Below are 13,308 nucleotides of genomic sequence, written 5' to 3' on the forward strand. Positions count from 1 at the left end.
CCAATGCATCACTTATGCAACATAGATAATGATGTTTAATTGTTGTCCATATTAGTGCATTAAACATGAGTGGGACACCAAAATGGTATATCATACTCCAGAGGTAATTTGATTAAGTAAGCGAAAGACTGTAACATGCATACTAGAACAAGTAAGCGATTTACAACCTCCAGAGTATAAGTATGTAACTAGGTTGAATGTTTACATGTATTGTTTCCAAAATCTATGAAATGGAAAAACATAAAGTGTCCAACTATTCCATAATCCTGTAATCCCGGTAACGTAACTCTAGGTCTACAAAGACTCGCCTGAGAGCTGCACGTAGGAGAACTCCTCCTCATCGTCTAAGAAATCTAACTCCTTCGCGTAAGCCTCATCGTCATCTGCAACTAAAACAGAGTCTGGTTGGTGTTTTAAAACACCATCCTAAAGTGGGAGTGAGTGATCAACTCAGTGGTACTATAAGGCAAAGGTTAACATATTATCAATTCAATCAAGTAGTAATGATAAAGCAATACAACAAGCATTTCCTAACTACTCTGTTTAATGCAAGGATGATATGCAATAATAATGAATACCCTTGCCAACACTCCCTCAGCGACTTCATCAACCATTCGCCCATGGCAAACTCCCTAAACGTGTGCTTCCTCGCCAAAGCACATGCAATGTGGTGCAAGGTCATGTTAACCAAGTACTTAATTAGGCTTATTCATACAGCAGGTTTCGGAAGCTAAGGTACCTCCCTTTATATCGTTAACCTAAGAAGGGGTCCATCTAGGGTCGTCAATGTAAGTGTTATAGTAGATAGCCCCTTTTTGTTGTCAAATTTATGGTGCCAAAGACACTGTTATGAAGCTTGCATATGTGAAGAACAAAGCACTACTCAAGATCAGCTTTGATTGACAACCACTGTTCACAAGTCAAGATCTCAAGAAGCTTTCAAGTTCAACCTCAAGATCTCAAGAAGCTTTCAAGATTGAGCTGCATCAAGACTTCAAGCTTCATTACTTTCAAAGGTCACTTGTCTCTAAGTTTCAATATCCTTACTTTCACTATTGAGGTATGACTGACCTTAGATTGACCTTTAGAGTAGGCCATTTAGGATACATAATTCATATGTTTTATATAAATGAGTTTAGTCGGTTCTAAGACTAGTCCTGGACTTTGTTCGACTAGTCCTAGCAATGCTTCGACTTGTCTAAAAATTTCCTGGATCAGTCGTAAGTTTGTTACAAAATTCAAAAATTTTCTGTTAGGCTTCGACTAGTCTTAGGGACTGTTCGACTCTTCGTATGTGTAAGTGTTATAGTTTATATCCCTGTCTGTTGTCAAATTTGTGGTGCCAAAATCACTGTTATATATAACTTGCATAAGTGAAGCTCTCTCAAGGATTAACATTCATGAACAAGCTAAGCTCACAACAAGCAAAGCTCACAAGTACAAGGATCAATCTTGAATGCAAGAATTGCTCACAAGATAAGACTTAAGTTGCAAGACTGCAAGAAGAGTACAAGGCAGTTTGTAAAGAACTCAAGACACTTTCAAGATTGAGCTACATCAAGATTTCAAGATTGAGCTACATCAAGATTTCAAGATTGAACTACATCAAGACTTCAAGGCTCATACTTCAAGGTCAATAGTTCCTAATGTTTCAATGTCCTTTCTTCATGGTTAAGGTTTGACTGACCTTAGGTTGACCTTAGAAGTAGGTCACTTTGGATACATAAATTGAATGTTTATTTTAAATAAGTTTGGTCTGTTCTTCGACTAGTCCTAGGCCTTCTTCGACTAGTCTTAGAGTTGCTTCGACCAGTCTAAGAAATTCTTTGATCAGTCGTGAGTTTGTTATAAATTTCGGATAAAATCTGTTAGGCTTCGACTAGTCCAGGAATCTGTTCGACCAGTCGAAGGAACAGTGTCGACTGCATCTTCGACCAGTCGAAAAATCTTCGACTCAAAATCCAGCGATGTTTTTCAGGTTCTTCGACCAGTCAAAGGAGACCTTCGAGCAGTCGAAGGTGACCTATGACCAGTCGAAGGAGACCTTTGACCAGTCGTAGAATGGTCAAAGCTTATCGCTCCTGATTTTTGAAATTTCTGTTATTGCTTCGACTAGTCGAAGAGCTCCCTATACCAGTCGAAGACGCGATCTGCTCACCTATAAATAGTGCACGAATCTCAGAAGAAATCATCGAATTAATTAATCCATTCAAGCCAATCTTCGTCGAACTTCTGAGAGATAATTCTGTGCTCCATCTAAGCTAAGTGTGCTTATTTAATATTCTCTTTCCTTAGCTTTATTTAATTGATTTTGTTTCATCTATTCCAATCTAATTTGATAAGAGGAATTGTTATTCCCTTTCTTTGGAATCAAAATCAATTAAGGCAAGCCCTATTTGGTTTAATTTAAAATCTATTAGAATTAGAACCATTGTAATTGAGTACTAGACATTGAACTTGGACATTCAATCATCTACTCTGATTTGGTTCTACCGGGCTGCTACAACAAAGGAGATAATCAGGTATTTTACATTTAATTGTAAATTCCTTTCTGTTTTGGTTTCTTTCAAGATTTGCGAAAAAAATCTTGTTATATTGGTTATCTAAGGAGAGCCAAGAAAACTCAGAAGTGGGGTTTTTTAATTATGTAAGCCCACAGACAAAGACATAATTGTAAAGGTTTTGGGTGAACCTGGGAAAACCTATTTTGTTAGTGAACGCTAATATCACCTGTGTTAGGATATTAGGAGTGGAGTAGCATTCTGTGTGGCTGTTGTTTAACAGTTGGTGAACACATAGGCGAACTACTATAATCCCTTGTGTTGTGGTTGAATGATTTATACTTTTGATCTTTAATTATTCTTTTGTGGGATGTATGTATGGTGGTGAATGTTGTAATCATTTAATTCAAGCATTGTGAGAATTTTGTAATAGTTTAGAATTTATTTTTTGCTATTCCTTTATCAGCTTGATATTCAATTTCCTTTAAAAGTTGTTCCAGCAAGGTTGCCCTGCCATTTTTATGGTGTATGGCTGTCCCTAGAACAGTACATTTGTGATTACAATTTATTTTAATTCAGTTTATATTTATTTCTGTATTCCTCTTCGGTTTGAGATTTGATACAAAGATCTTTCTAGAAATAAGGTTGTCCTACCATAAACTCTGGTTTTTGGTGTAAGGTTGTCCTTAGAACAACATTTGTATTAACCTCTCAAGATCTGAATTTTGAGGTTATTTTACTTTCTTGCATTGTGATTTATTTTGGCTATCATATTCTTTTTAATTCCGTTGTTGTAAGTTTTATTTGGCATTGTCCTATTCACCCCCCTCTAGGACATATAGCTAGGCTTTTTCAAGTGGTAACAGAGCCTAATAGCTCTTTTTTATTCTTGGATTTAATTCCTGAGCTAACGATTTAAGCTATTTAAGATGTCAAATTTTGATAGCCTTTCAGTCACTAGGCCTCAACCCTTTGATGGCTCCAACTATACCTATTGGAAAGTCAGAATGAGGATCTTCCTCAAATCAATGGATGAGAGTGTGTGGCAAGCCACAGCAACTGAATGGAAACCTCCTATCATGGAAGTTACTGGGGTTGATGGTTCAAAATCTATGAAAGTCACACCATATTACCAATGGACCACTCTTTAGAAAAGTGAGAGTAGTGCAAATGCTAAAGCACTAAATGCAATTACTTGCACACTATCACCGGATGAGTTCAAAAGAATCATTTCCTGTGATACTGCAAAGCAAGCTTGGGATATATTAGAAATGACACACGAGGGTACTACAATTGTCAAAAAATCTAAAGTCCAACTCCTCACAACCAGATTTGAAGAAATTCATATGGAGGAAAATGAAATGTTTATGGACTTTTACACTAGATTGAATGACATTGTAAACTCAATGTGGGGTCTTAGCGATAAAATCCCAGAAAGTAAAGTATGTGCAAAAATATTACGCTCACTTCCTGAACGGTTCAATTCTAAAGTAACCGCGATCTAGGAACTTCGTGATACGGATAATATGAGGGTAGAAGAACTAGTTGGTTCTCTACAAACCTACGAGTTAAACTTTAAAGCTCCTAAAGGTAAATCTATTGCACTAAAATCTTCTAAATGTAATTCAAAAGAAAATTCTGATTCAGAAGATGATATGGCTTTTTTAGCTAAGAAATTTTACAAGATTTTCAAAAGTAAGAAAAGGGTTGATTTTCAAAAATTAAATGATAAAAAGAAGTTTAGACCCAAATCTCGAAAATCTTTGAAAGATAGTCAATGTTACAACTGTCAAGAATATGGGCACTTAGCAAATAGATGTCCTAAAAGGGACAAACCTAAGAAGAAGGGTATGTTGGCTACATGGGATGAATCATCTGATTCTGAAGGTTCTTCTGAATCAGAAGATTCTGAAACTGAGTCGGGCAATGAGGTTAAAGCTCTTATGACTCTAGCCAAATTCACATTTTCAGATAATGACTCAACAAGTGAAGAAAATCTGAGTAGTGAATGTGAAAATGAAGATGATCTTCAAGACGCTTACAATGCCCTATACAAGGAAAGTTGTAAAATTGCTGTCAAACTTAACTTCAAAAAGAAAAGTTTTCTAAACTCGAAAAATGTTTTGAATCACTTGTCTTAGAAAAATCACAAATTTTAGATTGTTTTGAAAAATCAAAATGCGATTTAGAATTCAAAAACTCCCTAATTATTGATTTAAAATATGAAATTGAGAAACTTAAAACTGAAGTATCTTCTCTTCTGAGTCTAAAGGACACATGGAAATATGCCCAAGGTGATCCAAAGTTAGAAAAACTATTATCTGGATCTAGAAAATGTGGCGATCGATCCGGGTTGGGCTATGATAAAAATCTACCTCCTAAACAAAAGTATACTCCTCCTATGTTTGTTAAAGGAGAGTCCTCAAACTCAAAAGGGAAAAGTACTTATCAAGATTTTTCTAGAAATTCAAAAACTTTTCAAAAACCTAGAAGTAGCCATGTCAACTTTAATCAGAAATGAAAATCACTAGCTGAAGAGATAGTTGATTTACTCAAGGAGCTCTTAAAATTTAACTCTATAGGTCATTCCTACAAATATACACAAAAGAAGACCAACTATGTTCCTAAACCCAAAACAGTTATGAAATGGGTTCCTAAAGTTACCTGCTTGGTTGCTCACACTGCTTTCAAAGCAACAAGTCATTCAAAGTGGTACCTAGACAGTGGATGCTCCAGGCATATGACAGGTGACAAAGCTTTATTCATGGATCTGAAAGATATGACTGATGGTTCAGTCACATTTGGTGATGGTAGCAACTGCAAGATTATAGGCCAAGGTACGGTTCAACTTTTTAATCTTCCTATGCTTAAAAATGTTTTATATGTTGAAGGCTTAAAACATAACTTGCTTTGTATATATCAAATATGTGATAATAACCATAATGTTCGGTTTTCTAATCAAAGCTGTGAGATACTAAACAATAAGGGTTCTGTAATATTAATTGGACGTAGAACGTCTGAAAATTGCTATATTATTCGCGAATCCCGCTCATCTAATCAAACATGTTACATGGTCCATAAAGACGAGACTGATTTATGGCACAAACATCTTGGACATGTACATTATCGAAATTTATATAGATTGAGCAAACGAGAACTTATAAGAGGTTTACCCAAACTTCAGAAATTAGATAAAATATGTGGTGAGTGCCAGATAGGCAAACAAACAAAGAACTCACACAAAAAGGTGAATTCAAATACCACATCAAGACCACTCGAACTTCTCCACATGGATCTGATAGGACCTACCAAAACAGAAAGTCGTGGTGGGAAAAAGTATATCTTGGTAATAGTTGATGACTTTACCAGATACACTTGGGTAGTCTTCTTGAGGGATAAATCTGAAACCCTTGAAGAAGTAAGAAAAGTTCTCAAAAGGATTCAAACTGAAAAATCTTCTCAAATCAGTAAAATTCGCAGTGATCATGGATCTAAATTTGAGAATAGCAATTTTGAGAAGTTCTATACCGACCAAGGAATATTACATGAATTCTCTGCTCCCAAAACTCCACAACAAAATGGAATTATAGAAAGAAAGAATAGGGTGCTTCAAGAAATGGCTAATGTCATGTTGAATAGCATGGAGCTCTCTAAAAATCTTTGGGCTGAAGCAGTCAACAAAGCTTGTTATATTATTAACCGAGTCTACACTAGTAAAGATAATAATAAAACGGCTTACGAATTGTGGTTCAATAAAAAGCCTACTGTTAAATACTTTCGAGTTTTTGGCAGCAAGTGCTATATTTTACGTGATCGTGAAAATTTGGGAAAATTTGATACGAAGAGTGATGAAGGTATTTTTCTAGGATATTCCTTAAACAGTCGAGCTTATAGGGTTCTGAACAAAAGGACTGGTGTGATTCAAGAATCCATTAATGTTGTCATTGATGATCACTTAAACATGCCAATTTCTAATTCAGATAATGATGAAGTACTAATCATTGATAAACCCGATACTTCATCGAATCAGACTGATTCTGAGTTGAGGACTGTTAAAGATCATCCAACCACACAAATTCTTAGAAACCCTCTCACCGATGTTCGCACCCATAGACAACTTGAGGATATATGTAATTATGTATGTTTTACATCCCAAATAGAACCATCTAACGTAAAAGAAGCTCTTGCTGATGAGAACTGGATTGTTGCGATGCAAGAAGAACTCAACCAATTCGTAAGAAATGATGTTTGGTATCTCGTACTAAGCCTAAAGATAAACACATCATTGGAACAAAATGGATTTTCAAAAATAAGTTTGACGAGTGTGGAAATATAATTAGAAACAAGGCTAGACTAGTGGTACAAGGTTATACTCAAATTGAAGGGATTGATTTCGATGAAACTTTTGCACCAGTAGCACATCTTGAATCTATCAGACTATTTATATCCATTGCATGTTTTAGAAAGATAAAGATCTATCAGATGGATGTGAAAAGTGCTTTTCTAAATGGCGATTTACATGAAAAAGTCTATGTTGAACAGCCAATGGGTTTTGAAGATTCCAAAAATACTGATTATGTATATCGGCTTAAAAAGGCACTTTATGGATTAAAACAAGCACCTAGGGCATGGTATGAGAAACTAACGAAATTTCTTTTAAGTCATAATTTTCAAATGGGATCTATTGATAAAACTCTGTTTGTTAAAAAACATAATAATCATATCTTAATGGTGCAGATTTATGTTGATGATATCATTTATGGATCAACTTGTACTAACTTGACTACTGAGTTTGCAGATTTAATGAAATCACAGTTCGAAATGAGTATGGTTGGGGAATTGATTATTTCCTTGGATTGCAAGTAAAGCAACAACCTGAAGGAATATTCATTTCTCAATCTAAGTATGCTTTAAATCTAATCAAGAGATTTGGATTTAAGAATGACAAGAATTTCGATACTCCGATGAGTACTACTCTGAAACTCTCAAAAGACTCTAATGGTAAAAATGTTGACTCAAAACTTTATCGGAGTATGATTGGTAGTTTGTTATATTTAACTGCTAGTAGACCTGATATTTCTCTAAGTGTTGGTATTTGCGCAAGATATCAATCTGATCCAAAAGAATCTCACTTGATTGCTGTCAAGCGAATTATTAGATATGTCACAAGTACTGTAAATCTCGGTCTCTGGTATCCTCTTGAGACCAATGTCCAATTAGCTGGGTACTCGGGTGCTGACTGGGCTGGTAATCTAGATGATAGAAAATCAACCAGTGGTGGTTGTTTTTACATTGGAAATTGTCTAGTTTCCTGGTTTAGTAAGAAACAAAATTCTATATCACTTTCAACAGCTGAAGCTGAGTATATCGCAGCTGGTAATGCATGTACACAGCTTGTTTGGATGCAACGAATGCTAAGTGATTATGGAATTAAACAGGATTCTATGTTATTACATTGTGATAATTCCAGTGCGATAAATATTTCAAAAAATCCTATTCAGCATTCTCGTACTAAGCACATTGACATTAGATTTCATTATATAAGGGAATTAGTAGAAGAAAGAGTTATATCTCTAGAATATATTCCTACTGAAGATCAACGAGCTGACATTTTCACAAAACTTCTCGATAAAAGCAGGTTTAAAAAAATGAAATTTGATCTTGGCATGTGCATTTTAAAATGATTATTTATGCTTACTTGTATTATAGTGTATATATTTGCTAGATTGAATTCTAATTTTTGTATAATTTGTAAGAAATATGAATTTTTAGTCATTCTTCGACCAGTCGTGAGTATACTCGACCAGTCGACCTTCGACCGGTCGTAGATATCCACGACCTGTCGTAGATCTCGGGAATCTCTTAAAATTTGGAGATTTTTGCTTTCTTCCTCATTTCGTTTTTCTTCTCTAAGGAGTCGTGCTTCGACTTGTCGAACCCATCTTTCATGTTCTTCAAGGTTAGTGTTCCAACTCACATTTTTCTTGGAGATTTGTGTCTAGATTGTTTACTTTTCAAGCTTTAAGCTTTGTATTTTGGATTTCATTGAGATTTGGGGTTTGGATTTTGAAAAATCTGTTTTGTGTAAACCCACTTCTCAATCCTTTGCAACTTCTTATTTCCTTGATATCCTTGTTGCAAATGGCTTCTAGAGGTAGAAAAACTACTTCCCGTGGTCCTTCTTTTTCTTCCAGATTGTCCATTATCTCTAAGCGTCATCTTCTTGTTCCCAATGATGATCCATCATATGTTAGGGACATTAGATTACGTAATGTTATTGTTGAACATCCTGTTGATGTTAATTATATTGCACCTTTTGACATCCTTCCTATGCTTGAAGCTGTAGGTTGGGTTAACTTATTACATTGGGGTGGGCCTGCATACCGGTCCATTGCCCAATCCATGTTTACATATATTAGTGCTTTCTCACAGGATAATTTAACTTTTAAAATATCTACTAGAGAAGGGCCTTTTGACATTGATCGTCATTTAATTTCAGCCCTTATGGACATTCCTGTGAATGATGAGGGTATTCCTATCCATAACTTATCTGATAAACCCTCAATGTCTGAAAAACGCATGCTCACTAGAGACTTGTGCAACATAGATGTTCAATGGACACAAAAAGGGAATGCACTTCCCGCAAGGTATTTGTTACCCAAGTACAGAATTCTCCATAAAATCTTTGTGTCTAATCTGTATCTTCGTTCGGTTAATAAAACTGACTTGACTTCGTTTATGGTTCGTGTTATCCATGCTATTTCCAATGGTACTCAGATTTGTTTACCATCCTTAATCTGTCATTTCATTCTTCAGTTTAGACTCCATCCTGGTCATAGTGACATTCCTTTTGCCTATTTAATGACTATATTGGCTACACATATGTTAGTCGATATGCCGGTTGATGAGGCACCAATCCATCATCTAATCTTCAACAATACTAATATCAATAAGATGAAGCTAGATCTACTTCCTGGACATGGTGGTGGTGGTGGTGGTGGTGGTCATGAAGAAGCTGGTGATGACATTAATATGGATGACATTTTTGAGGAACTAGATTCTGACTCAACAAAGGATCCAGATTTTGAACCATCTGATGCTGATACTCGTCTTAATGCATTAGAGGATAAAGTTGAGAATATAAATGTAAAGATAGAAAACATGTCTGTTGCTCATGATTTACAATTCAAGTATATGCGCAAATATCTTAGGCGATTGAACAAAGACATGCACCAACTTGATCCCTCTATTTCTGCTCCGTCATCTGGTTCTGGTTCTGACTAGTTTATATGAGACTTCTGGTCTATAATAACTTTATAACTTAGCACTTGGTTGACTGATTTTGAGTTGGATACTATCTATGTTTTATGCTGGATATTTATTCTATGTGAAGCTATGCTGAGTATCTCTATCTCTGTTTTACTATACTCTCATAACTCCTCATGTTTACTCTCATATATCCCTTTATTTAGTTCTCCTTTATTGTTGTTTCCTTTGTCATATTGTGACAAAAAGGGAGAGAATGGTTTGTTCTTAACGATGTGATTGTGAGAGGAGTAGCATTGGTTATGTTACTCAGGGGGAGTATGTTTGAACTAGTTGAATGAAACTGGGAGTATGTTTGAACTAGTTGAATGAAACTGGTTGAATGTTGAATATTGAATATTAAATATTGATTTGCAAGTAAGCCAGTTTATATGACCTGGTTCATAACTCTTTAACCAGTTGTTTTACTTTATGTTTATCTTGGTTATGTGTTTTGTCACTAATTTGACAAAGGGGGAGATTGTAAGTGCTATAGTTTATATCCCTGTCTGTTGTCAAATTTGTGGTGCCAAAATCACTGTTATGTTATATATAACTTGCATAAGTGAAGCTCTCTCAAGGATCAACATTCATGAACAAGCTAAGCTCACAACAAGCAAAGCTCACAAGTACAAGGATCAATCTTGAATGCAAGAACTGCTCACAAGACAAGACTCAAGCTGCAAGACTGCAAGAAGAGTACAAGGCAGTTTGTAAAGAACTCAAGACACTTTCAAGATTGAGCTACATCAAGATTTCAAGATTGAGCTACATCAAGATTTCAAGATTGAACTACATCAAGACTTCAAGGCTTATACTTCAAGGTTACTAGTTCCTAATGTTTCAATGTCCTTTCTTCATAGTTGAGGTTTGACTGACCTTAGGTTGACCTTAGAAGTAGGTCACTTTGGATACATAAATCCAATGTTTATTTTACATAAGTTTGGTCTGATCTTCGACTAGTCCTAGGCCTTCTTCGACTAGTCCTAGAGTTGCTTCAACCAGTCAAAGAAATTCCTCGATCAGTCGTGAGTTTGTTACAAATTTCGGATAAAATCTGTTAGGCTTCGACTAGTCCAGGAATCTGTTCGACCAGTCGAAGGAACAGTGTCGACTGCATCTTCGACTAGTCGAAAAATCTTCGACTCAAAATCCAGCGATGTTTTTCAGGTTCTTCGACCAGTCAAAGGAGACCTTCGAGCAGTCGAAGGTGACCTACAACCAGTCGAAGGAGACCTTTGACCAGTCGTAGAATGGTCAAAGCTTATCACACCCGATTTTTCAAATATCTATTATTGCTTCGACTAGTCGAAGAGCTCCCTATACCAGTCGAAGACGCGATCTGCTCACCTATAAATAGTGCACGAATCTCAGAAGAAATCATCGAATTAATTAATCCATTCAAGCCAATCTTCGTCGAACTTCTGAGAGATAATTCTGTGCTCCATCTAAGCTAAGTGTGCTTATTTAATATTCTCTTTCCTTAGCTTTATTTAATTGATTTTATTTCTGCTATTCCAATCTAATTTGATAAGAGGAATTGTTATTCCCTTTCTTTGGAATCAAAATCAATTAAGGCAAGCCCTATTTGGTTTAATTTAAAATCTATTAGAATCAGAACCATTGTAATTGTGTACTGGACATTGAACTTGGACATTCAATCATTTACTCTGATTTGGTTCTACCGGGCTGCTACAACGAAGGAGATAATCAGGTATTTTACATTTAATTGTAAATTCCTTTCTGTTTTGGTTTCTTTCAAGATTTTCCAGAAAAATCTTGTTATATTGGTTATCTGAGGAGAGCTAGGAAAACTCAGAAGCGGGGTTTTTTAATTGTGTAAGCCCACAGACAAAGACACAATTGTAAAGGTTTTGGGTGAACCTGAAAAAACCTATTTTGTTAGTGAACGTTAATATCCCCTGTGTGAGGATATTAGGAGTGGAGTAGCATTCTGTGTGGCTGTTGTTTAATAGTTGGTGAACACACAGGCGAACCACTATAATCCCTTGTGTTGTGGTTGAATGATTTATACTTCTGATCTTTAATTATTCTTTTGTGGGATGTATGTATGGTGATGAATGTTGTAATCATTTAATTCAAGCATTGTGAGAATTTTGTAATAGTTTAGAATTTATTTTCTGCCATTCCTTTATCAGCTTGATATTCAATTTCCTTTAAAAGTTGTTCCATCAAGGTTGCCCTGCCATTTTTATAGTGTATGGCTGTCCCTAGAACAATACATTTGTGATTACAATTTATTTTAATTCAGTTTGTATTTATTTCTGTATTCCTCTTCGGTTTGAGATTTGATACAAAGATCTTTCTAGAAATAAGGTTGTCCTACCATAAACTCTGGTTTTTGGTGTAAGGCTGTCCTTAGAACAACATTTGTATCAACCTCTTAAGATCTGAATTTTAAGGTTGTTTTACTTTCTTGCATTATGATTTATTTTGGCTATCATATTCTTTTTAATTCCGCTGTTATAAGTTTTATTTGGCATTGTCCTATTCACCCCCCTTCTAGGACATATAGCTAGGCCTTTTCAGTATGAACAGTGTCGATTGTTGCTTCGACCAGTCGTAGACCTATGACTTAAAGTACACTGTTAAAATTCAGCTAACTTCGACTAGTCGTGAGCAACCTACGACCAGTCGAAGGAGACCTACGACCAGTCGTGAAACTGCCAGATCTTATCACGCCTGAATTTTCCAATATCTGTTGGTTCTACGACCAGTCGTAGAGATCTTTAGACCAGTTAAAGACGTGATTTGTTCACCTATAAATAGAGCACGAATCTCAGAATAAAACATGAAATTCAAGCTAATTTAAATCAGCCTTGTGAGAGATAACTCTGTGCTCCATATAAGCTAAGTGTGTGTATTTAATATTCTCTTTCTTTAACTTTTCAAATTGATTTTGTTTCTTGTATTCCAATCTGATCTAAAAAAGCGGAAGTTTCATTTTTCCTTTTTCTAGAATCAAAATCAATTAGAGCTAGCCCTAATTGGTTTAATTTAAAATCTATTAGAACCTAGAACCATTATAAAGTGAGTATTGGACATTGAACTTTGACATTCAAATCTTCACTCTGACTTGGTTCTTCTGGGCTGCTACAACGAAGGAGAAATTCAGGTATTTTACGTTTATGTAATTTACTTTTATTTGGTTTTCTTTTGGGATTTACCAAAAAAATTTAATTATATTGGTTATCTGAGGAGAGCCAGGAAAACTCAGAAGAGGTTTTTTTTTTTTTTAATTGTGTAAGCCCATATAGAAAGACACAATTGTGAAGGTTTTGGGTGAACTTGGAAAACCTATCTTTGATAGTGAACGCTGTTATCCCCTGTGTGAGGATATTAGGAGTGGAGTAGCTGTGTGGCTGTTTATTAACAGTTAGTGTACACACAGGTGAACCACTATAATCCTTTGTGTTTTGTGGTTGTGTGATTTATATTTCATATCTTTAATTATTCATTTGTGGAATGTATATGTGGATGT

The sequence above is a fragment of the Magnolia sinica genome, chromosome 7 (genome assembly GCF_029962835.1).
Source record: "Magnolia sinica isolate HGM2019 chromosome 7, MsV1, whole genome shotgun sequence".
Taxonomy (NCBI): Eukaryota; Viridiplantae; Streptophyta; class Magnoliopsida; order Magnoliales; family Magnoliaceae; genus Magnolia; species Magnolia sinica.